This window comes from Primulina eburnea, unplaced genomic scaffold, assembly GCF_022965805.1.
Source record: "Primulina eburnea isolate SZY01 unplaced genomic scaffold, ASM2296580v1 ctg739_ERROPOS11973397, whole genome shotgun sequence".
Classification (NCBI taxonomy): Eukaryota; Viridiplantae; Streptophyta; class Magnoliopsida; order Lamiales; family Gesneriaceae; genus Primulina; species Primulina eburnea.
The window spans coordinates 1,144,341-1,170,308 of NW_027331510.1; the positions used below are offsets into that span (position 1 = coordinate 1,144,341).

The 25,968-nt window shown below is 38.8% G+C and overlaps 1 long non-coding RNA gene and 1 pseudogene across 1 annotated transcript; one reads left to right on the top strand and one right to left on the bottom strand.

Moving 5' to 3' along the window:
* The first annotated feature begins 34 nt into the window (after positions 1-34).
* On the top strand, positions 35-2,706 carry LOC140821924 (uncharacterized). Its single transcript, XR_012115862.1, has 2 exons — positions 35-295; positions 2,511-2,706. It is a non-coding gene; the product is annotated as an uncharacterized lncRNA (long non-coding RNA).
* A 17,774-nt stretch (positions 2,707-20,480) lies between these two features.
* On the bottom strand, positions 20,481-22,793 carry LOC140822194 (dof zinc finger protein DOF5.7-like; annotated as a pseudogene).
* Positions 22,794-25,968: the final 3,175 nt, after the last annotated feature.

The window sequence follows — 25,968 nt, forward strand, 5'->3', positions numbered from 1 at the left end:
CTCCTCATTCAGACATTTCTTCCTCGATTTTACAGCAGCCAACCATGGAGATGCTTCGGTAGTCAATTGTTAAACTAATTAAATATAACTTAATTAACTCTACACCTATCATTCCCCACCACACCAACCGACAGCCTCTTCATTCATCATAATTCTCCTTGTTTTCCATTCCATTCTCTCGGTTTTCAACTCCTTCTTCAGACAAGCTTCGGTGATCACTTTTGCAAAGAAGAAAATTTCTCCGGCGTTTCCCCGTTGCTCATTTCTTCGACGTTCTTGCGTAGGAAGCATCAAGGCACGCATTGTATCATTATTTCTGCATCATTCACGTCATATATGTGTTGTCATGTGTGTTATGTTTATGCATTTTTCGGTATTGGCACGATAAAGCTTTTATGCTCTTGGTTTGGCACGAAAACCGTATTTTGTTGCATACATCTCACGTTTTTGTTACTATGGTGCAAGGGCCTGTCGAATTAAGGTCCTAAGGTGCTGAGCATGTTGAGGATCGAGATGGCTATAAGCTGGAGTCGAGACATTGAGAGCTGGTTGTAGGCCGAGAGTTGAGGTTTGAGGCGCTGTGTTGGTTGTGGGACTCAGTCTGGTGTATGGATCGGCTGAGGGCCTGGGGCTATGGTCTGGTGCGTGTCTAAGGGTCCTAGGACGAGTCTCTTTATGGTGGTTCATGGCCTGGAGCGGCAGCCAAGAGGCTGAACAAAGAAAGCTGCGGCTGTGCAATTTGGGTTCGAGTAGAGCAAGTCACGGCTGTGGGGTTTGGGGTGGCTGCTGGACGGGGCCAGGGCATGGGGTAGTGTCTTGGGTCGTTCTTTATGGTCCTAGGGAGGGCCTGGTGGTGTTGGTTCAGGGCTGGGTTGGCCAGGGACGGTGGCTGGACCAGCAAGCAACCAGCTGCACCAATGGGAGACGGGTTAGGCTAGTCACGGCTCTTGTTTGCTTTGGGGCTCAAGCATTAGTTCTGAGTTTGAAAGGGGTATATCATGGTCTTAAGTTATGCCTAAGGGTTGGGTCTAGGGCCTGGTTCGGGTCCGGTTCGAGTCGGTTTAAGCATGAGAGTGGAATTAAGTAAAGATGGTGGCTAAGGCTTTCGGGTTAGCACATGCTGGAAATTCCAGCAGCTTGCTGGCCTATTATTCGAGTGTCTAAAGGTCTGGTTTTGATGTTTTGAGGACCTTTTAGATGTTTTTAAGATATGACAAAAATTTGGGAAAAATTCGGTTAAGTTTCGAGTCGATTCGGATTAAAACCGGGACCCCGGTCCAAGTTTTAAAACGAATTGGTGAAGTTGTAAAATAAGCTCGAGTTTACGTCTAGGAATGTTTATAAATATGTTTTGAGATATTTTTAGGAGTTTGGTAAGATTCGGATCAAAATAATGAGTTTTGGATTTATACGGGATTTAGTCGTCGCACGAAACGTAATTTAAAGGATAAATTGAAACGCCTAGTTTTAAGCTTAATAAAATTATGAGAAATTATATTTAAGCTTAAATAATTATTAGAAGTCTAAGTTTTTAATTTGGGAATTTTATGTTAAGGTTTGATTTAATTCGGGATTAAAGCGCATTATTATGTTATAATTAAGGATTAATTTAAAGGTCATCGATTTAAGCCAAAAAAAAATATGGGAAAATTCTTGTAGGCTTAAATAATTATTTGGGACACGTTAGAGTCATTGGAATTAAGAAAAGGTCACAAACGTGAAATTTTACGTCTAGAGGTGAAACGACAATTTTTGGATTTTCAGGGGAAATATGGTCATTTTGCACACGTGGTGAGATTTTGGTCAATACAGCGCCCTGAGCACATTTTATCATGTTTTTAAATGTTTATGCATCACGTTCATGAATTTTATGGAATTACGATAAATAAATTGCATGCTTGGTTTAAAGGAAAAGTTACGTATATAAATGTTTTTATTAAGTGATGATTATGATGCTATTTTGAAGGATGAGATTTGGTTGTGACTGACGATGTATATGTATACGATGATATGAGATATGATGAGCTGAGGCCCGGGCTCAGTGGACGGGTAATGCTGTCGCTGATGTCCCTCGCCGCCGGGTCCCACGGTTACATGTAGATGGATCCATCGATAGAGCTGATACGAAAGTCACAACTAATGAAATGAATTCAATTAAAAAGAAAATGTATACGTTTATGATGACATGAGATGACATGCTTTAATACGCTATGATTTTACACGAGACGTTTACGTATATGATGACATGAGATGACATGCTTCGACATGATGAGCTGTTTTGACACGTATATGACGATATGAGATGACATGATTCGAAACGACATGATTTTATACGACACGTTTATGTTCATGTTTTAAAGTTCATGAAAGGTATGTTGGCATTAAGCTTTTAAGTTCATGAAAGATATGTTGAGTATGATATTTTTCACTGTTATGTGTCTGTATATGTACTTGTTATTCCTGGTACAGGCGTGTTGAGTCTTTAGACTCACTAGGCGTGTGTGATGCAGGTGAGCTAAATGCTGAGGAGACTGGAGGTACTGAACTTTGAGTAGGCAGACTTGGTGGGGTGACACGACCCGAGGACCACATGTTTTCCGCATTACGATTTATGAGATTGAGAGGAGATGAATATTTTCATCCGTTGATGAATTTAAGATTTTTGCTCTTTTATGTTTACGTATGATTTTGGATGAGTTTGGTTAACTTAAACTGAACTATTTTTTTACGGTAAGATAATTACGATTATTTAAATGGGAGCTTTATAAAAAAAAAATCCGCACTTTTATAAATGAGCGAAACGTTTCAACTAGTCTGTGTCTTGGTGAAACGCGCGCGCGCTATGAGCGGCCTGGCTGGTTAGGTGCTGTCTTTGACAAATTAATCTTTTTTATTTTTCAGTCACTGGAGCTGCATTGCACTTGGACAGAGGTACGAGTGCGGGTGCGCCACATCCCGCGTGGATGCGCGCCTGTTGCTGTAACTCGGCCATAGGCCAGAACAGGGCGTGCGTCCTACTGTGCGCGCTGAGACAGTACCTTGTGCACGGCCGCGCGTGTTGTCGCGCGATGCGATGTTTCTGAAAACATGCGCGTCCCTTGGTTATCTTGGCATCTGTTCTTGGTCACTTTTGCACCAAACAATGTGTTCCTTGTCTAGAGTTGTGGCTCTTCTTCGCATCCGTCTAGAAAATCATGTCTTTTCTAGACAACCGATGATCATTTATTAATGATTCCCATGAGCCATTTTCGAAGTGGCTGAAAAATTCACTGCATTTCTTCTTGCAATTTCCTGCTGATAATCATATCATCTTGCTGCACAATTTTCGTTCTACGTTTGAAAGCTTCTGTATATATTTTGTTCGCTGCTATCAAGACTTTGGTGTGCTGCAAAGTTCTGACTCGAAGTCGTTGTATCTTGGGGACGATTGCCTGCAACGTATAGCACTTTATACGGACAATTTGTCTTGCAGAGAAAGGATCTTCCTTGTCTCGACTTGCTCTTATGTTGTTGTTTTTTGTTCGTGATTCAAGTTGCTGCGCTTTGCTCGTGTTTCAAGACATCTAACATATCCAAGATAATATCTATCAAACAGTTTAATCATGTCACACATGCATGTATCTCTCCTTCTCCCCACATATGCCACTCCAATTTTTTATTTTACTAGGAATGTACACGTGTGATGCACGTAGGTGACTAATAATGAAAAATATAATCACAAGAATTAGATAATGTTTAGATTCGTTTGAATAACATCATTTTTATAAGTATTTATCAATCTAAATATATCAAAACACAATACATAAAAATACATCATGACAATAAATCATATATATTCACTTATTTATATGGCATTTTTCAATCTGCGACATAATACAACTCTCTTAAATGATAAATCAACAAAAATATTTTTCATTCAAATATCATTCAAAATGAAAAAAACAATAAAAATAAAATTAACAGAATAATGAATTTTACCAAAATCAAAACTAAAATTTACTTAAATAGAGTACACATAGACAAACGTCAAATAAAATTCTTTTAATTTACTAAATTATCATAATAATGTTAAAATAAAACCATTAAACTTGTAATTATTAAGGTAAATATCACTTTGCTTTTACTAACTTTTAACACATTGTGGAATTTTTATTTAATTTTTATGTTTTTTTTAGAATACATATTATAGATAATTAATTTTATATTAGAATCAATCATTTATAAATTAATATTGATGATTAATAATTTTAGAGAAATAATATTTTAACATAATACCACTCAAATAAATATATATAGTAAAAAACATATATAAATAAATATGTAATGCTCAGTTAAAATATTTTATATGTAAAATTGTAATATACAACAAAGGATAATAAACTATCAATATAATTCATATTTATTATAAAGATTATATTGATTAATTTTTTTTAAAAGATTATATCATAAATTTAGTTTAAAATTTAGGAAAAAAGAAAGAAGAATATGTATTAATATTCAAATATATTTAAGATGGACAATGAATCACAAAAATTGACTAAGAAATGTAAATAAATAATTTTTTTACATAAAATTTACAAAATAAAGAAGAATGTGAATTAATGTCTAAATCTATCTAAGATGGACAATGAATCATAAAAAAGCCCTTAAAAAGACATATTAATTTAATTTGCTAACTTAAATGAACAAGGAAACGTAAAAAAATAATTTTTTTGACATAAAATTTAAGAAGTAAAGAGGAATGTGTATTAATGTCCAAATTTATTTAAGATGGACACTGAATTTCAAAAAAAAAAAGTTCTTAAGATAACCTAATAATTTACTTGACCAACTTAAATAAATAAAAATATATAAAAAAATTCAAAATTGAAGTGATATATTTATATGTACGTTATATTAGATTTGATTGGTAGTAATTAATTAAGGGTAAATTGTGTATCAGTACTCTTTCAAAATAAAGTTGGGTTTTAGTACCTGGAGATAGAAAAATAATTTTAAAATGCCAAAAATACCCTCCTTCTCTATTTGATTTTAATTGATCCCGCGCTCCCGAAATGGTATCAGAGCTAAAGGTTGATTTATTTCAAACACAAATTTATTATTACTAGTAACTAATTGTATGAGAAGGAGAATTTTGAAGAAATTATGAATCTGAACTTCGGTTCAAGGAAAATAATGCACAAGGAATATTCCAATATTTTGGAATATAAACAAGATCATCTAACTATTATTAGATATCAGAAACAGAAAGGGAAGCTACTGCACCCTCAGGTAAAATCTCAGGTAAACTTATGATTCAAAATAATAAGTTTCTGGAGATAGTTCCAGGACTCCTCTAAGCTCTCTTTAGATCTTAGAGAAATTCAAAAGACAGTCCAAAATTATGGCAATATGCTATATTTTGTACCGCAACGAGTTGAGAAAATCCTTGAAACCCAAGAAGAAATTCTGGGATTATTAAAGGATATTCAAATAAGAATTCAGAAACTGGAACAACAACCAAGTTCTAGTAGGAGAACTTCAGGAGGTTGGTTACCACCATCTTTTGGTACTTAACCTTTGTTACATCAACAAGGGAAGGCCAGAGTGGTATCAAAACCTTTGACTGAAGAAGAAAAGATGATCAATCTAATCAAGTCTGTCTCAGAAAAGAAATTTATCTGATGACAACTTTAGAAATGATTGGTTTAGAGGATCTACAAGAACTTGCGGAATCTTTCGCAAATCTCAAAGTTGTAGATCTAAAGATGAACACTGCAGTAGGTGAAACACCACCTGCTATAACCTGATCATCTTCTCAAGAACCACCCAGGGAAAGTGTGGGATCTCAGAATGTAAACATGAGAGAAGCACAATCTGATTTCCATACTGGTGGAGGATCACACCCAGCAGGGACAATGGCAAGGAGAACTCAAATTCCTTTGCACCAAACACCCTATGGGAAAACTGTTTTAGATCCTATATATCCTTACGGAGTTATGCTTAACCTTGATGTATTAGACTTTAAAAACAGGGAAGATCTCATAGATGATTGGACATCTGCTATGAGAATTGCAGCAGGAACCCTCGATCTCAACAAAGAAGGATTCATTAAACTTTTGGAAATGAGTCTTATGGATCAGTAAAAATTGCTTGGGACATGACTTCATTAGACATGAAGGAGTCAGTCCTAGCTGGTGAATCTCTTAGTGAGATCGCTGGAAAAATCGCTACCCTATTCAAAGCATATTTTATAGGGGTAGACTATTTCAATAGTCAAGATACAGAGAAAAAGGAAAAATACACTCAAGCTCTGTATAGTCTTGAATTACATGACATATGTTTGGTGGATGAATACATTATGTTATTCACTAAATATAGATGGAATTCAGGAGTCGAAGAAGATATAGCTATGCAGCTTTTCTTCGCAAAAATGCCAAGCCCTTGGAGAGAAATGCTTATAAGGGAATGTGTACCTGGAAATCCAGATACACTGGCACGAAGAGCCTCTTTCCTCAAAGGAAAATTGGCAGAATGGTGTCATATGGCAGCATTACAAAAGAATTACAAACGCTTAAGAGGTATCTACAAAAGAACTCCTTTGTGTTGTAAGGAAAATGATCTTCCAACAATTATTGGGAGTAAACCACAGAAGCATAAAAGGAAAAGTTTTAGGACTCATCCTTATGCACGAAGTGGAAGAAGTTCTTGGAAACCAAGAACCGTATGGTCTAGACAGAAAGCCAGATCTTATAAATCTGGACAAAGAAGCGGACCATCCAGAAGTAGGATATCATCCCAAGCATCGAGTACCTCTCGAAGCACATGAAGAACACCTATCAAGAAAACTTTCAGAAGAGCTCATACTCGGGCTAATGAAAGTTTCAAGGACTATAATTGCTGGACATGTGGAGTAAGAGGTCATATCTCGATCAACTGTCCAGAAAATGAAAAAAGAGGTATTAAACGCTTCGATTCAACCCCAGACATTGAAGAAGCTGTTTATTACCAAGATCTTATTCAAGTATACCGATTTGAGGACATCGCCTCAGATGAAAGTATATATGAAGAAGAAGAAGTTTTAAGTCAGGATGACTCTGATGGAACAGAATCGGAATCTGACTGAAGACGAGGTGTTTCGACACGAAACACATGAAGATCTGTCTGGGTTTTTCAGCCAGAATATCTCATAACATGGTTCAAAGAATCATGAGAGAAAATCCGAGTCTACAGAGATATCAAGGTTTCTCTGCAGGACAGGTAGAAAAGTTCTTAGGAAGTCTTGGCCTAAGAAACAGAAAGCATCATCTAATCTATAAAGTTTCTAGAAGGGAAATGGCAATCCCGATGGAACTTACAGAGAATAGAATGGAGATGCAGTTAATTCCTTCTGAATAAATTAAGGAGGAATTACAAAAACTAAAGATAGAAGTAGCAAGGACTATGTCCTGGATTCATATCGGAGCAATCCAGATTATGATAAAGGCTACTTTCAAAGAAGGGATAGATTCACCAATTGATATTGCTATATGCGATAAAAGAATGGGGAATCTACAAGATTCAGTACTGGGAACAATCTCAGGAAACCTCTGTGCAGGAAAAATTGTAGGAGTAATCTATCCAAGGATAGCCTACAACCTGGCAGATCGGGATTTCAGCCGAGCCTTGACATTACATCAGAACTTCAAGGAAAAAAGGTTGATGAAAGAAGGTAATAGGCCATATTCTATTACCTATCAAATTTTATATGCTCTATCTAATACACATCATTCGGAACTGTTTATTAGAAATGAGTTTATTGAAATCCCTGAGATATTTGGAAAAGTTGCTCAGGTAATTTATCCAGAGAGAGTCGAGTTTCCTTTAATACAGGAAACAGATATCCAGATCCAAGACAAACCGATTCTACAGAGGAATCAAAGTCTTAAACTGGAATCAAGAAGACTATCTTTTCAAGGAGATAGAATTACAAGTTATAGATGGGATAAAAAGCCTGTCATAGAAACCCAACAGGAGCTGAAAAGCTTTTCTACAATAGGAAAGCTCAGATGCCCAGAAGGTTGGAAGGAAGTAGAAATAGTATTTGACATTACAAAGCAAAGGAATCAATTTCCTTGTAATTCAATATACTATTTGGAACAACCGATGATAGGAACTTACCAAGGACTGATTAATATTGGAGAATTGGAGGTTCACATTCAAGGAATTCCAGGGAAAGAATCAGATCGACTGATTCTTGGACTAGAGTTTCTCGAGGAACACAAACCTTGGAAACGTCTAGAGTATGGAATGAAGTTTATGGCAGAAGATAAAATGTGGAAAATCCAATGACCACAAGTCCATTCTCCATATACATTCCAGTAGGAATGTTATATGAACAATATAAAGCAGAATATTTTGCAGCTTATATTGATTCAGGTGATGGAATATGTACAACAAAACGAGGAGTTTTTCCAGATAATTTGGAAGAAGAATTACCAAAGATTGTTGGAAGAGATTTTTCCAGAAGAATCTTAATCTTATGTAAAGGGATTAAGATGACTGAAATTATGATTGGCGGTGCTGGACAAACACCTTGGTATAAGGTAAAGACACCACCAATTTATTTTCATGATACAAGAGCTGACATATTGTTAGGAAATAATTTCCTACAAATGTTTAAGTCCTATACACAAGAAAATGAGACTAGAAGATTAGTGTTCACAACACCATGTGCTCACAAAATCATTGTCCAGAGACTTAGAGAGGCATTTTACAGAAAATTGCCAATTCAGTTTCGCAGCAAGCGTGGTGATTCAGGAAAACTTCTGAACCCAAAAATGAAGGATTCCAGAAGGTTTGGGGAAACAATGCTCCAGTTAAGAGCAGATAAGGAACTCCAACCAGAAGATATAGAATTCCTTAAGATAACTCTACAGACAAATGAAGTAGAGTTTGAATCCAAGGTATCACTGGAAGATGTCAAGAAGAGGATCAAAGAAAATTATAACGAAGATCCCTTGGCATTGTGGGACAGAAATCAACTCAGGGCTTGCCTTAAGATCAAGGAAGGCAAAGAGTATGAATTTGTCCGTTGTAAACCCATCCCAATGAACATCATTGATCAAAGGGATATGCAGATTATAATCAAGGAACATTTGGAACTTGGTTTGATCAAAGCAGGTATGTCACCATATAGCAGTCCAGGTTTTCTGGTAAGAAATCATGGTGAGATTAAACGAGGTAAACCCAGATTAGTTATTAATTATCAAGAAATTAATAAAATTCTGGAGTTTGATGGGTATTTTATACCAAGCAGAGAACATCTAATCAGTTGCATAAGCAATGCAAAGATATTCTCTAAATTTGATTGTAAGTCCGGATTTTATCAGATTCGGATGGAGGAAGGAAGCAAGAAATTCACAGCTTTCTCCAAACCTCAAGGACATTATATTTGGGAAGTGTTACCAATGGGATTGGCTAATTCACCCCAGATATTTCAAATGAAAATGGATAATCTTTTTAAAGATTATTTTAAGTTTATGTTTGTTTATATTGATGATGTTTTAATAGCATCTAAAGATATGAATGAACATGTTAAACATTTGGAGATTTTCTCTAATGTTTGCAAGAAAGAAGGACTGGTTTTATCTGAAAAGAAAGCAGTCATTGCTACAAGAAAGATTGAATTCCTCGGAATAGAAATCGATGAGTCAGGAATAATTCTGCAAGATCACATAGTTGAAAAGGTGCCGAATTTTCCAGAAAGTCTCAAAGACAAGAAACAACTTCAAAGTTTTTTAGGAGTTGTTAATTTTGCTGGGATGTTTATTAAAAACCTAGCAAAACACAGGAAGGTGTTTAGTCCATTATTGAAAAAAGATGCTAGATTTATATGGACAGACGAACACACAAAAGGACTTATCCATTTAAAGGAGGTTTGCAAGAATCTTCCGAAAATGGCTATTCCGCAAGATGAAGATGATCTGGTATTATATACTGATGCTAGTGATCATTGGTGGGCAGCAGTTCTTACGAAGCTCACCTCAGAAGGAGAACAACCATGCAGATATTGTAGTGGGTTATTCTCAGATGCAGAAGCCATAAGATGGCATATCAACGAAAAGGAATTTTATGCAGTAAAGAGGGCTTTTGAAAAATGGCCATTATTTCTACTTGCGAAGAAATTCACTTTGAAAGTTGATAACACACAAGTTAAAGCTTTTTTAAGGAATAGAATTGAGTCTAAACCTGAGAAGGCTAGATTATTACGGTGGCAAGTACTATGTCAGAATTATATTTTTGATATTGTGATAATTAAATCTCATGAAAATATTCTTGCAGATTTTTAACAAGAGATGGACAGCATTGACATTGATGCTATTATCAAGATGCAGAGGCATTTGAGGGAACACCTTGAAATGCTTCAAACCGAGTTTAACAAGTTGGCCATTAACGCAGAAGTTGCGGGAAGGCTACAACAAGCTTATAAGAGAATTGTCTCTGATCGAATTACAGGTTGTTTACAGGCATATACTCAGTTATGGTCTGTAATGCAAAGGCCTATCCTCCAAGGCATTGAGAAGCCATTGGTTTCCCAAATGGAGAGTTTTCGAGTACAGGACTCTATACATGTAGCGGGGGATTCAAATACCCCTTGCACAAGTGTTAAGTCGGGATCATCACCAGATGAGTCGGCTGAAACAAAAATTGAGACTCCTGATGTAGTATCCCGATGCCTAATTTGAGTTAATTATTGGATTAATTATATTTCGGTGGGATCGGAAGGACCGAACCGGGTTCGGATCGTCTGAAGAGGGTTCGGATCGTCCGATCAGGGTTCGGATCGTCCGAAGACAGGTGGCTGGACACGTGGAAGACATGCAAGGTTCGGATCGTCCGATCAGGGTTCGGATCGTCCGAAGACAGGTGGCTGGACACGTGGAAGACATGCAGGGTTCGGATCGTCCGAACAGAGTTCGGATCATCCGAAGTGTGTCGGATCGGATCTTCCGAAGTGGATCGGATCTACCGATCGTTGTCTATAAATAGAGGCGCGAGGCTTCACTTTTTACTCGCCAATTCCGAGTGTTCCAGAGCGTTTTAGTCGTTTCTGATGGGTTTCTAGTCTTTTCCCGAGGTTTAGGCACTAGCGGGGAGCTACTGGTTTTGTAGCGGAGCTGTGCTCTAGTTTGGAGCTAGCAGCATCAGTGGGCTGACTACGGACGCAGGCTTGATTCTAGGGCTGATTTCTAGGATCTACTGGTTTGAGGTACGAAAGTACTATCCGAGATAGCAGGATTGAGTATGCTTTACTATGTGTTGCATGTTTATATGTTGCATTATTATCTGTCATATGATGCATGGTTTATTATGCGGCATTTGCATAATCATGTTGAGCCTGATTATCTTTGAGATAGCCTGTTGAGAGGGTGCTCAGCCCTCGTTTATTGTGGATGGTTGGACCCCGTTGGCCGACGGTGGTCAGGTCACCGGTATATCCACAGGTTTATTTCGGTATGAGAGCCACCTCCTGGTGCGACGGCGCAGAGTGCTACATACCTTGACGTCATTTACCTGAGCAGTATTTCGTTATACCCAGATCCTGGTATCCAGTACATTTTGCATACATGCATGTCATAGTCTTGTATACTCATGCTTTCGGTGCTGAGCGTTTTATGCTCACGTCCTCGGTTTATCTCTGTTTTGGACACCCTATTCGATGGGGCAGGTCTCAGGTTGGACGCTCCAGGAGGGAGCGGACAGGGAGCTGGCAGAGGTTGATCTGTAGTTGTTGGTATTTGTTCTTGGAATTTAGTTCGATCTGGTTGTTTAAGTATTTTGTACTTACAGATTCGATTGGGTTGTATTACTGTTTTTCCGCTGTTTACCTGATTCAGTTTTAAATGTTAATTTTGCATGCTTAAGTTCTGATTAGTAGGTGATTCTGGAACGGGTCACTACATTTATGGTATCAGAGCATGCATTAAGATTTTGGGATTTAGAACTGTTCTTTTGGGTTTGATCTCTGGTAACTTTTGTAGCTAAGAGATGTCTGGTTTTGACGACGATGCTAGTAGTCATGGCAGCATTGGACGCTGGGGAGACCGCGACGATCGGGATCGTCGTCGAGAGCATCGAGAACGTCGTCAACACCGTCGTGATGAGCCTCGGAGTTTTAGTATGCATCGGTTCTTGCAGATGGGGCCTAAACCTCTTTCGGGCGGTGAGACTCCGGATGTTGCAGAGAACTGGCTCGAGAGGATGGAGAGCTGCTTCAAGACTTTTCAGTGCTCGGCGGAGCAGCAGATTGATACTCTTGATTTCTTGCTGGAGGGTGGTGCGCGTAAGTGGTGGAGGTCTACCTCTGCACCGATAGTTCAGCGACAGGGTCGAGTTCTTTGGGCCGATTTCCGAGCCGCTTTCATGCTGCTTTACTTTCCGCCAGCTCTTTTGCAGACCAAGGCGATTGAGTTGATCAATCTGAAGCAGGGAAGTTTGTCTGTTGATGAGTATCAGCAGAAGTTCTTTGAGTTGCTTCCGTATGTTCCACATGTCAGTGACAATGCTAGTGCCAAGTATAACCATTTTATTCAGGGCCTCAATCAGGAGATTTATGATCGGGTTGTTGTCTGCGATGATCCGACATCGTATGAGGGCCTTGTGAATCGTTGTCGCCAGGCTGAGGGCAGTTTGCTGAGAGGTCGAGCCATGCAGTCTGCTCGTCCTACTAGTTCTTTGGGTCCCCGCGCCCAAGCATTCAAGAAAGCTGGATCTACTTCTTCTTCCTCTGGATCTAGAGGAGTTCACCATTTTGGGAAGAAGAAGGGCCCGTGTCAGCATTGCGGGAAGGATCATCCGACGGAACGTTGTCGCAAGGTTGCGGGTGCTTGTTACAAGTGCGGTGAGTTGGGCCACATGAAGAGAGATTGTCCACAGACGGGCGGAGGATCAGGATCTGGTTCTCAGGCTTCAGTTCATCAGATGCCACAGCAAGGACAGTCTACTCAGGATTCTAACCTCCGACCGCGTACTCAAGGGCGGGTCTTTGCTCTTAACCAGGATCAGGCTGCTGAGGAGAACGAGAGAGTTATCGCAGGTGCTTTTTTATTATGTGGATTACCTGCTTACGTTCTCATTGATACTGGTGCATCACATTCATTCATATCTGCGAGATTTGCTAAGCGTCATGCATTACCCTTCACTTCTTTGGGCGTTGTGGTATCTGTTTCCACACCGATGGGTCATTCGGTGTTAGCTAAACGTCTAGTTTTGGGTTGTCCTCTAGAGTTTGAGGGTAATGTTTTAACTGCTAATTTGATGATTCTTGCGATGGAGGATTTTGATTGCATTCTGGGAATAGATGTGCTGACTGTGTTTAGAGCTACTGTGGACTGTTATCAGAAGTTTGTGCAGTTTCGTCCAGTTGAGGGCGACAATTGGTTTTTCTATGGAGAGGGAGCGCGACCCCCGATGCCCGTGGTTTCTGCTCTGAAAGCCTGTCGTGCTTTAGAGTCGGGCGGGGAAGGCTACCTTATCTATGCTATTGATTCGTCCGCAGATAGTGTCGGTATCAGTGACATTCCAGTGGTTTGCGATTTTCCGGATGTTTTTCCCGAGGAGATTCCTGGTTTTCCTCCCGTTCGGGAAGTGGATTTCGGCATTGATTTAGTGCCAGGCACGGCACCAATCTCTAGAGCTCCTTATCGTTTAGCTCCATCGGAGATGCAAGAATTGAAACAGCAGTTGCAGGATCTTCTTGACAAGGGGTATATTCGACCCAGTGTGTCCCCGTGGGGAGCACCAGTTCTTTTTGTCAAAAAGAAGGATGGTTCTATGCGGCTCTGCATAGATTATCGGCAGTTGAATCGTGCTACGATAAAGAATAAGTATCCGTTGCCACGGATTGATGATTTATTTGATCAACTGCAAGGTACCTCTGTGTATTCCAAGATTGATTTAAGGTCTGGTTATCATCAGCTTCAAGTTCATCAGGGAGATATATCGAAGACTGCATTCAGGACCCGGTATGGGCATTATGAGTTTCTGGTTATGCCTTTTGGGGTGACGAATGCACCAGCAGTTTTTATGGATCTGATGAATCGGGTTTTTCGGGAATTCTTGGATAAGTTTGTTGTGGTGTTTATAGATGATATCTTAATCTATTCGCATGATCAGCAAGAACACGCACAACACTTAAGGATTATTTTACAGACACTTCGCGAGAATCAGCTTTATGCGAAGTTGAGTAAATGTGAGTTTTGGATTGACTGGGTTGTATTCCTTGGTCATGTCATTTCTAGCAAGGGAGTTTCAGTTGACCCGAGCAAGGTGGAAGCGGTATTGAACTGGTCGCGTCCGACGACAGTAGCCGAGATCCGCAGTTTTCTGGGATTGGCTGGGTATTATCGTCGTTTCATTGTCAACTTCTCTCAGATTGCTAAGCCACTCACTCAGCTCACTCGGAAAGATGTTTCATTTGAGTGGACATCAGAGTGCGAAGAGAGTTTCTTGGAACTTTGCAGACGTTTGACATCTGCGCCTGTTCTGGCTTTACCGTCTGGATCTGGTGGTTTCAGTGTTTACACCGATGCCTCTTTACAGGGACTAGGGTGTGTTTTGATGCAGAATGAGCATGTGATTGCTTATGCGTCGAGACAGTTGAAGTCTCATGAGGAAAACTATCCTGTTCATGATCTGGAATTAGCAGCGATCATTTTTGCTTTGAAAATCTGACGCCATTATCTGTATGGTGAGCGATTTGAGATTTTCACTGATCATAAGAGTTTGAAGTATCTGTTCACTCAGGCTGAGTTGAACATGCGTCAGCGTCGTTGGATGGATCTACTCAAGGATTACGATTGTGAGATCAAGTATCATCCAGGATCTGCGAATCTCACGGCCGATGCTCTTAGTCGCAAGGTGAGATTGTCTGCTCTTCAGACTTGTGCTGTATCTGGGATTATTCAGGATTTCTGTTCGATGGGATTCAATTGTAAGCATCGGAAGGGAACAGAGAGTATCCGTATAGCTACTATTTTGTCCGAGCCAGTTTTGTATTCTCGGATTAGAGATGCTCAGATGTCTGATTCTAAGGTTCAGAAATTAGCTCGGTTGGCTGATGGAGATAATACTTCTGGATTCCACTATCAGTCCGAGGGTCTTTTGTGCTTATCTGGTCGTGTTGTTGTACCGGAAGATGACACTTTGAGGGAGGAGATTTTGTCCCAGGCTCATCGTAGCAAGTTGAGTGTTCATCCGGGGAGCAACAAGATGTATAAGGATTTGAGGACTCGATTTTGGTGGAAAGGTATGAAACGTAATGTTTATCAGTATGTCTCCAAGTGCCTAGTCTGTCAGCAGGTGAAGGCTGAGTATCGACGACCTGGAGGTTTGTTGCAGAATCTTCCTATTCCGGAGTGGAAGTGAGAGCATATCACGATGGACTTCGTGACTCACTTGCCTATGTCTGTGGGGAATAGAGATGCTATCTGGGTGGTAGTGGATCGGCTTACTAAGTCTGCCCATTTTCTTCCGTATAACAGAGATTTCACTTTCGATCGGATGGCACGGTTGTACATTCAGGAGATTGTACGGTTTCATGGTGTGCCCGTGAGTATCATTAGTGACAGAGATCCTCGATTTACATCTAGATTTTGGGGCAGCTTTCAGCAAGCTTTGGGCACTACCTTGAGTTTGAGTACTGCATATCACCCAGAGACTGACGGTCAGTCAGAGAGGACTATTCGTACTCTTGAGGATATGTTGAGATCTTGTGTGATGGATTTCGGGCCAGCTTGGCAGGATCATCTGCCACTGATAGAGTTTGCATACAACAACAGTTTTCATAGGAGTATTGGTATGTCTCCGTTTGAAGCATTGTATGGTCGACGTTGTCGTACTCCTCTGTTCTGGGAGGAAGTCGGAGAACGACAGGTCGAGGGTCCAGAATTGATTCAGCAGGCCATGGACAAAGTTCTTGTGATCAAACAGCGGATTAAGACTGCTCAGGATCGACAAGCGAGTTATGCGAGCACCAAGCGCAGACCTCTTCATTTTGATGCAGGCGAGAAAGTGTTTCTCAAGGTATCGCCTTTTCGGAGGATTCTGAGATTTGGACTCAAGGGTAAGCTATCTCCGAGATTCATTAGTCCTTTTGAGATCTTAGAATGTGTGGGAGATTTGGCCTACAGATTAGCTTTGCCACCGTATCTGTCTAGTGTTCACGATGTGTTTCATGTGTCCTTGTTAAGACGATACGTAGCGGATGAGTCTCATGTTTTGCATCCGACAGAAGTTCAGCTGAATCCGGATTTGTCTTTTGTAGAAAGACCGGTTTCGATCTTAGACCGGAAGGATAAGGTACTGCGGAATAAGACTATTCCTCTTGTCTTAGTGCAGTGGCAGCGCCGAGGTACTGAAGAAGCTACTTGGGAACTAGAGAGTCGCATGCGGTCAGAGCATCCAGAGTTGTTCTAGTTGTAGTATTTTCAGTTATGATTGTAATTTCAGTTGTGCTTTCAGTTGTAATTCATTCTTAAGTTGAATGTATTGTTGTTCAGAATTGTCATTCTTCAGACTCTATTTCGCGGACGAAATCCTTTTTAGAGGGGGAGAATGTAGTATCTCGATGCCTAATTTGAGTTAATTATTGGATTAATTATATTTCGGTGGGATCGGAAGGACCGAACCGGGTTCGGATCGTCTGAAGAGGGTTCGGATCGTCCGATCAGGGTTCGGATCGTCCGAAGACAGGTGGCTGGACACGTGGAAGACATGCAAGGTTCGGATCGTCCGATCAGGGTTCGGATCGTCCGAAGACAGGTGGCTGGACACGTGGAAGACATGCAGGGTTCGGATCGTCCGAACAGAGTTCGGATCATCCGAAGTGTGCCGGATCGGATCTTCCGAAGTGGATCGGATCTACCGATCGTTGTCTATAAATAGAGGCGCGAGGCTTCACTTTTTACTCGCCAATTCCGAGTGTTCCAGAGCGTTTTAGTCGTTTCTGATGGGTTTCTAGTCTTTTCCCGAGGTTTAGGCACTAGCGGGGAGCTACTGGTTTTGTAGTGGAGCTGTGCTCTAGTTTGGAGCTAGCGGCATCAGTGGGCTGACTATGGACGCAGGCTTGATTCTAGGGCTGATTTCTAGGATCTACTGGTTTGAGGTACGAAAGTACTATCCGAGATAGCAGGATTGAGTATGCTTTACTATGTGTTGCATGTTTATATGTTGCATTATTATCTGTCATATGATGCATGGTTTATTATGCGGCATTTGCATAATCATGTTGAGCCTGATTATCTTTGAGATAGCCTGTTGAGAGGGTGCTCAGCCCTCGTTTATTGTGGATGGTTGGACCCCGTTGGCCGACGGTGGTCAGGTCACCGGTATATCCACAGGTTTATTTCGGTATGGGAGCCACCTCCTGGTGCGACGGCGCAGAGTGCTACATACCTTGACGTCATTTACCTGAGCAGTATTTCGTTATACCCAGATCCTGGTATCCAGTACATTTTGCATACATGCATGTCATAGTCTTGTATACTCATGCTTTCGGTGCTGAGCGTTTTATGCTCATGTCCTCGGTTTATCTCTGTTTTGGACACCCTATTCGATGGGGCAGGTCTCAGGTTGGACGGTCCAGGAGGGAGCGGACAGGGAGCTGGCAGAGGTTGATCTGTAGTTGTTGGTATTTGTTCTTGGAATTTAGTTCGATCTGGTTGTTTAAGTATTTTGTACTTACAGATTCGATTGGGTTGTATTACTGTTTTTCCGCTGTTTACCTGATTCAGTTTTAAATGTTAATTTTGCATGCTTAAGTTCTGATTAGTAGGTGATTCTGGAACGGGTCACTACACCTGATCCTTATCTTGAGTCATCAAGTCAACCATTCACCTCGGGGATTGAAGAGGGAGAGATCAACCTTAGGCCTCGTATTGACAAAGGCAAATCTAAGGTTGGTATTAACGAATCAACAATTTCTCCATTTCAGGTCTATCAGCAGAATTGGGAGAAATTAAAAACAAGAATTGGCATTAACCCAGCTACCAATAGGGTTGATGTTTCAGGAAAATATCCAAGGGTATGGATGAAACAAAATTCATATCCAAAGGAGGTCAAGGCATGGTATGAATTCGGGGCTCTTGCCTCAGTTTATACGACATCACCCAGCTTTCCGGAAATATCAGGTCTACCAAAATGGATACAGGAAGCTGTTCACGACACTTGGGCAAACAATGATTATTTGTCCAGAGGAGATGTTTTGGAGCTATACTTCTTTAGTGCAGCACCAGAACCAGCAGGAAAGGGTTCTCATGAAGCCTTTCATTTCATCAAGCTAAGGAGGCCGGATACTAATGTTCAAAAATTTATCAAGGATCCTCCAACAGAAGAAACACCCCTGGTTGCTTCAATTTCTGAAGATGATATGTCTACCAGAAGAGCCTGGGGTCTATGGGTCTGTCTCACTGAGATGGACAAAGTCAAGTTTCCGTTCAAATTTTATAATCATTCAGTGAACGGATCATTCCTGTTAAATACCATGACAGGAAAAACAACAAGTTTTGCAGAAGATTTATTCGAGAAAAAGAGAAATCTTTTGTGGAACAGCAAGCTTCCGGCTAGTAAAGAAACTCGTCGGAAATTCTGTAATATGGCACATGTAGGAAGATGGTCTGAAAACATCAGTCCATAATGCCAAAACCAGAAGGAACCGGAATTCGGTAAAGGATTCAAGCCGAGATCTGATCGGAAACACTTTACCGATACTAGTACAAGTGGGGATGGACCACATTCACGTTTTCCTCGAGGAAACCGAAAGCCAAAGATTCCTCGACAAAGTTAAAAGGAACATGTGAGCATCCCACCAAGAAAAGAAGGACCACCATGTGAAAAACCATGTGAGTGGAATTCAAAGGACCACCAATAATCGGTGGAAAAAGAAAAGGACCACCAATAATCGGTGGAAAAGGACAAAGGACATTGGATGCCTTATCTTTAAAGATAAGGAAAATCTAATAAAAAGACGAGAAACTGGAACCAAATAAATCTATAAATAAGACCAAATGGGAACCAGTAACTCACACCAGACTTAAACCAAACTTGGAAACAAAATGTATTTTGCATATCTCAGAGTTTCCAGGAAAAGGATTAAGGGAACAAGAAAAGAGCTGAAAAATTTCAAAGAATATCATAAGAAGCTCGAAGAAACAGGAAAAGAAATACAAGCTGATCTGATCCAAGTGCATATAAACTATTTATGCAGACAGATAAAATTGCAAGAAATGACTGTTTCTAGATTAATAATCTAGAAGAAGACAAATCAAGAAAGATGGAGGGACCATCTTAAAAGGACCACTCAACCACCGCAGGGTCCATATGCAAGCTGTAAAGGCTTATCAAAGATTTGAAGTCCGAGTTTCAAATCCGAAGAAGCCTTCTATAAATAAAGAGGCAGAAGGAAGATGAAGGCATCGATCAACCTCTTCATTTTTCTTCCAAACCATTTGTAATATTTTCTTTCAAGTTTATGAGTGTTGTAAGTTTAGCTACTATTAGTAGCTAAACAAGTTTCTCCTCCTCTACAGGAGATTACTATGTAATAAACAAATGTTTGTGTTTGAATAAAAGAAATCTTTGCTCTTAGCCCCTCTCATGTATTATTTTCAAAATTTTATCTTATACTGTACACCTTAAGGTAGGAAATGAATTAAGGTTGTGCCAAGTGCTGCTGAAGGAATCTACGTCAGTAACCATCGGTTGCGATCGTGTGGTTGGACTGTGTGGAGCAGTTCGTAAAATACGGTGGATATAACCCGGTGACACTCCGGTCAAAAAGGTATAAAATTTAATTTATTTTACGGAAGCATGATGGGCCATTAATTGAAAAGAAAATCAATTATTTAAATAAAGGCTTGAGGGGTATTTTGGGGAATGAGGTATCAAAACCAAAGTTGTTAAAAATTGGGTACTGAATCCCAAGTTGCCCATTAATTAAAGTGGGTTGAGAATCAGGCCTACATAGAGTGGTCTATACTGTGTCACAGCCTTCCTTAAATTCTGACATATTGGTTACCTCACCTCTGACACATAGTTCAGGAAGCTCATCTAAGATATCCTTAAATAATGACGGTCCAAAATTATGGAAGCAAGAAGCAAGATCAACGGTGAGCAATGCAATGGAAAAAAGGGCGAATTTATATTTTGAAACGGAGTACTCTAGTATTTATAATATTTTGAAACGGAGTACTCTAGTATTTATACATCGGGTTCTAAAGTTGGACTACTCCGAAGATTATTGGTTTACGAGCTACTAATTATTTTATATCAACTCGTTTGTCTTATTACATAAATATAACTCGATCTTGTCCTCATGATCTATCAATCCCCAATATTTAAGAACACAACTCTCGTGCCCGTAGCATCCAACAAATTAAACCCACCTGAGATTCTAGCTATATATAGAGTTACAAATCGAAATGCAAATAAATAAAAATGGATTAGATTAATTTAAAAGACACGGAACATCAATCAAACCTACCAATTCCCTACAGAGCTAGATGAAAGCTAATTATTCGACAAGTAGTACACTGGCCTCAACAAGATCTATTCATCCCTTTTGATTCATGATCTCGATTAATTAGGGCAATGTACTGTACCGAGTCAAATCAGATCTCAATGCTTGAATTCCACTCCAAGAATGACTTGTACTCTCCTGATTATTTCCATTGCTTCTACCTTCTGCTAGAGTTGGAGCCACCCTTGCATAATAATTATCAAATAACCATTCAGTTGATAAGTCGCCTTCTTTTCTTGAACGTCCAATTCCATAAGATTCTTGCTTTGAACTATCCATATATATTTTGGAACAAAATGGGCTGTGGTCTCTGAACACTCATAGGCACTTCCAAATTCGAAGCCAATTGGAGTGCTGTGCTGTTCTTTTTCTGATTGTCTTCGGTGAACGGCATGTTCAATCTCTGCTGCTGCAACTTCCAGTGAAGGTCTTGGTTTATACAACTCATTGATTCAATTGAAGACAGAAGATTGCTGCTGCTAATGTTCAAAGATCCCATTTCTTGAAACCTTGGATCAGTAGCGCTGTTGAATCTAAGTACAGGATAATTTGAACTTGCTGAAGGGTTGAGATTAAGAAAATGGCTTGAAGAAATTGCATCAGAAGTGCTTGATATGTGTTCAAAAGATGAGAACTGGTTGAAAAGACTGGCATCTGTCGAGTGGAGCCTAGGTAAATTCAACCTTCCGAGCTGAAACCCATGGGCGCCGGTGAAATGTTCTGATATAACTTCAGCCCAACAATAACGGATGGTCCATTTGAATCCCCCGGAACCCTTGGAGAATACTTCATTTTCTTGCTTTTCCGGCTGCCACCTGCGATCGGGACTCTGCGAAGGGCCCCTCCTTTAGTCCAGTACCTTCTACATGTCTTGCAGAAATGCCTAGGCTGTGTAAGGTTGTAGTTGTTGTAGTAGCAAAATTTAGTGTTGGCTGAATCGCATCTCGGCCACTTGAGAGCCGGTTCTTGAGACCATGCGACCAGGGGCGGAGCTATGTAAGGGGCTGGGTTGGGCTCTAGCCCCACTTAGTTTTTTTTTTTTAAAGAATAAATATGTTTTATTTTTTAAAAAAATTTGATTGGTCCCAAAGCCTTATATGTTTTTTTATCTCTCTTTTCATTTACACAAAAATTTGTGTGAGACGGTCTCACGGGTCATATTTGTGAGACAGATCTCTTATTTGGGTCATCAATGAAAAAGTATTACTTTTTATGCTAAGTGTATTACTTTATATTGTGAATATGGATAGGGTTGACCCGTCTCACAGATTTAGATCCGTGAGACGATCTCACATGAGACCCACTCTTTCACTTATTTGCTGCGTCGTCATATATATTCTTTTATCTCAAACTATCACAATTTTCATTACTTTAAATGGTCATAACTTCATCATCGGTCGTCGGTTTTAAAATCGATTGTAGATTCGGAAAGCCCACGACATAAACTTTCTTTTAATACCAAATTTTCGAAGTTTTTTTGTCGTCTTCAAATCGACCGTCGTCCATCGGTTGCCGTTTCACCGAAAACCATGAAGAAATCTTATTGTTAGACTTTCTACAGCTCGTTCATTTTTTTCTTAGTTAGATTTCGTATTTAAAATTAATTTCATATTTTAGTGTTACAAAATATTGGTATTTGGTTTTTTTGAATTCTTCTAATAGATATATATTAAATTGTTGATTGTAGATACTATATTTGAGCCGATTGATGGTATTGATAATTTTTTGGAATTTATTTGAGCATTATTTCGAATTTCCAGATTTTATATTGGGGATTTTCGATTTTTAGTGTTGATTATTTATTATTTGAATGTTTAGATGCTATAGAAAATATAAATCCGAATTTATTGAATTTGTAGGGATTTTTTAGCAATGAAACTTGTTAAAATAACTTTTCCTAACAAGAGTTTTTCGGAGATTCTATGATATTCTATATCAAACGAGATTTGATTGAAAAAATTGATAATGTTTTAATAATTTACGAATTTCATTCTAAGAAGAATCGCAAAGCACAACTTTACTAGTGTTTTAGCTCTTTATTTTTGAATGTATTAAATATTAAATACTCTTGTTCTATGTTTTCATATTTTAAATTTTTAGTTAATTATTTATTTTATTAAATACAACATGGACGGAACCAGCCCCATGTAATTTTGAATCCTGACTCCCCCCTGCATGCGACAGTACTGTTTCTCCGGCAGCTGGAGCCCTGGCACTCATCCTTTCCGGCAGGTAGTGATTTGTTATCAGCTGACATGATGTAAGACTTGTGAACTAAAACCCTACACAAAGGAAGGTGAATATAATAATCTGAACTTATACTAAACAAACATGTGAAGAAACATAGAAAATGAGTTGTGAATTCATGATCCAAATGCTTGGTTTTGAACGGTTTCCTAGTTCGGAGGAAAAGATAGTGATGAATTCATATATAATTGATTTCATGCATGGAGTTGAAAGATAAGGAACATAAATAAATCACGGTTTCTTGTGGTCTTCATCAAGGTTCAAGAATCAACAGAAAACTATATGAGATGTGTTTATGCAGGTTAGATCTCTGTTCTTGGAATGAATAAGTTGATTTCAAGTGTGCGAACATTCTTACCAGAAAGTGATATATACATACAAGCCATACACAGAGAAATATGAGGGTATGGAAAGGAGGGTTCTTATAAAAAAGAAAGACGTACATCAGATTAATATCTAATGGGGGTCAGGTAGAATAGAGATCGATCCACACGTGTACTTGAAAAATGAATAAAAAATAATAAAACGAAGAAATTTTTGTTTTAGGAGAATAAAAGAGGGCGACCGAAAAAAATTAGGACCACGATGCCATGTAAATAATTCGTTGGAGGCTTTCTTTCGATCATGCATGCATGTACACATGTATGAGAACCATGGAAAGATTGGGTAGAATTTAATGTGCATGTGATTGTGGCCCAATAGTTTTCTACACTTTGTTCCGGATGCCACAATTATATTATGTGTAATATCCTTTTTTTTAAAAAAAAAAAAATCAACTATATAACCCTCTATCGTCTTATAATTCTTAGTGCATGCCAACATTTATAGGGTAAAGCTGCAATTTTGGATCATATAATCTTTTTGTGGTTTTCACTTTTTTTAAAAAAAAAAATCAATCTTAGTCATATATCTTTCAATTTTTTTGTATTTTTTTTATCGATAGGGTTGATGTATAACTATATGCACATATCATATCAACGGTTCAAAGTATTTAAATTGTAAAAAGACGAATATGACAGACGAATACTATAAAATTTGACATCTAATATATGTGACCAAGATAAACAAATATATAAGACTAACATTATATATAGTTTTTTTTCCTCATTTCTTAGTTAAAGCTATAATTAAATTATATATCTATAATATTGAAATTTTAAATGATAATATCATTCAAAATAGAAGAAATGATGATTTGAATATAATATCTAGACGTTTCACGCAACACAAAAATATTATATCACAAGATCATCGTACCACTGAAATTTTACAAGATCTGCAGGCCGGGGTTACGTACGTTGTTAATACAAATTGGACCAAATAATTTGATGTATGTGATGTGTAAATCGGAACCTGGGACTAACAGTAGTACTGATAATTCATGCAAGGTAAATAAAAAGTTGAGGGAAAAGTAAAGGTAATAAATAAACAGATAGGAAAACGGATTAGTTGGGGAACTGCTACCGAGCTCAGTGATAGCCTCGAGTCGACAGGATACTGCACCTTTGTCTCTTCTTTTCCATGTACCCAACTAATATTTATGTATAAATAAATATTTCCTTTTTTTAAATTCAAAATTTATTTTTTTCTATTATAATAATTTCAAAGTTTATATATATATATAAATCATGGCATGTGTGTGACAGATGGAATTGTCTGTATATTAGTATTTATTAATTGAATACTGTACAAGTTAACTATTCAGGTATCTATTTTTTTTTATTACAATTCAGGTATCTATTTTATCCATGGAAAACGCATTGCATGCATTGATCGAGAAATGTGTAGAGGGTACAAACCCCACCTGAATATAAATAGAAAAAAGACATATATATAGTACAATAATTGTAATGCCCGGAAATTTAATCCTAGTAATCTATAATTATTGATATATAATTTGATATGATTATGAAAGGATTAATCGGAACATGAAAATAAGACTACATGTGAAATTCGAGGAAGTTGGGCAGAGAGTGTGGCGCCCGAGCGCCAATGTTCAACAGAAATGTGTCTCGAGCAGAAGATGTGGCGCCCGAGCGGTAGAATATTACCGCCCGAGCGCCAAGGGTGCAAGTTGAAAATCTTGGACAGAAACTGCCGCGCTCGAGCGGTAGTTTCTTACCGCCCGAGCGCGAGTCATGCAAAACGTAAAGAAGCCACGTTTGTATACAGGCGTGAGATGTATATATATATACATATATACATACAAATGTGAATCATGAATTGTAAGAAAGAAGAGAAACGAGAAAGGAAGCACGAGAAATTCTCCAGAAAATCCTTACGCCTTTTGTGAGAAATCCGTCCGTCAGATTTTGAATCTGAGTACAGTACCGAGTTCCTATCAACGTAGGCTACAACTGGACGTAAGTTTTGCTACGTTTTGATATGCTTTGAAATTATGATGTTGTCAGAATTGAATAGGATTCATATATGATGCTCTTGTCATGTTAGACATCATAGAATCGAAGTCAGATTGAAGAACAGATTGATTATGTAATTGTTATGATTTTTGGAGTCGATTTGACTGAGATTTTATATCAGATATGTATTGTTATTGAGATTACGACTGGTATCGATACTGATTACGAATTCTGGTATTATATCTGTGATGTTTGAATTGACGGGGTTATCGAGACTGTATTGTTATACCGTCGAAACATCAGTTGATTGATATTGATCAGATTCAGTAGTGATTTCGATTATATCGTGATATCGTCGATATGGATTAGATTGTGTCTTGACTTGAGATTGATCAGATTATGTGTTGATTTCAGCATTGATCAGAACATGTATTGAATTGAGTTGTTTATTGATATTATATCTGTTCGGTATTGTTATTACCAGATTGAGAATGGACCGAGATAGAGTCGGGAATTCTTCTTCTTCTTCTGAGCGAGAAGATAAAGGTATAAATTAATGTTGAGTTGGGATTGCACAACTCGAGTGAGGTTTGACTCGAGTTTCCCTAAATCACATACTTTACTTATTGCATTGATATTTGCATTGAGTTGATTGATATACTTGTTCTCTTGAATTATAGATAACAGGTATTAGACGAATAGTCTTATGACAGAAGTGTCTGATAGTGGTGGGATCACCACAGACACATTGCACGATGTCATGAGATATTGTATTGGCGGAAGTGCCATAGTCTGTCACTGGATAATTGGCTATCGATGTGGATA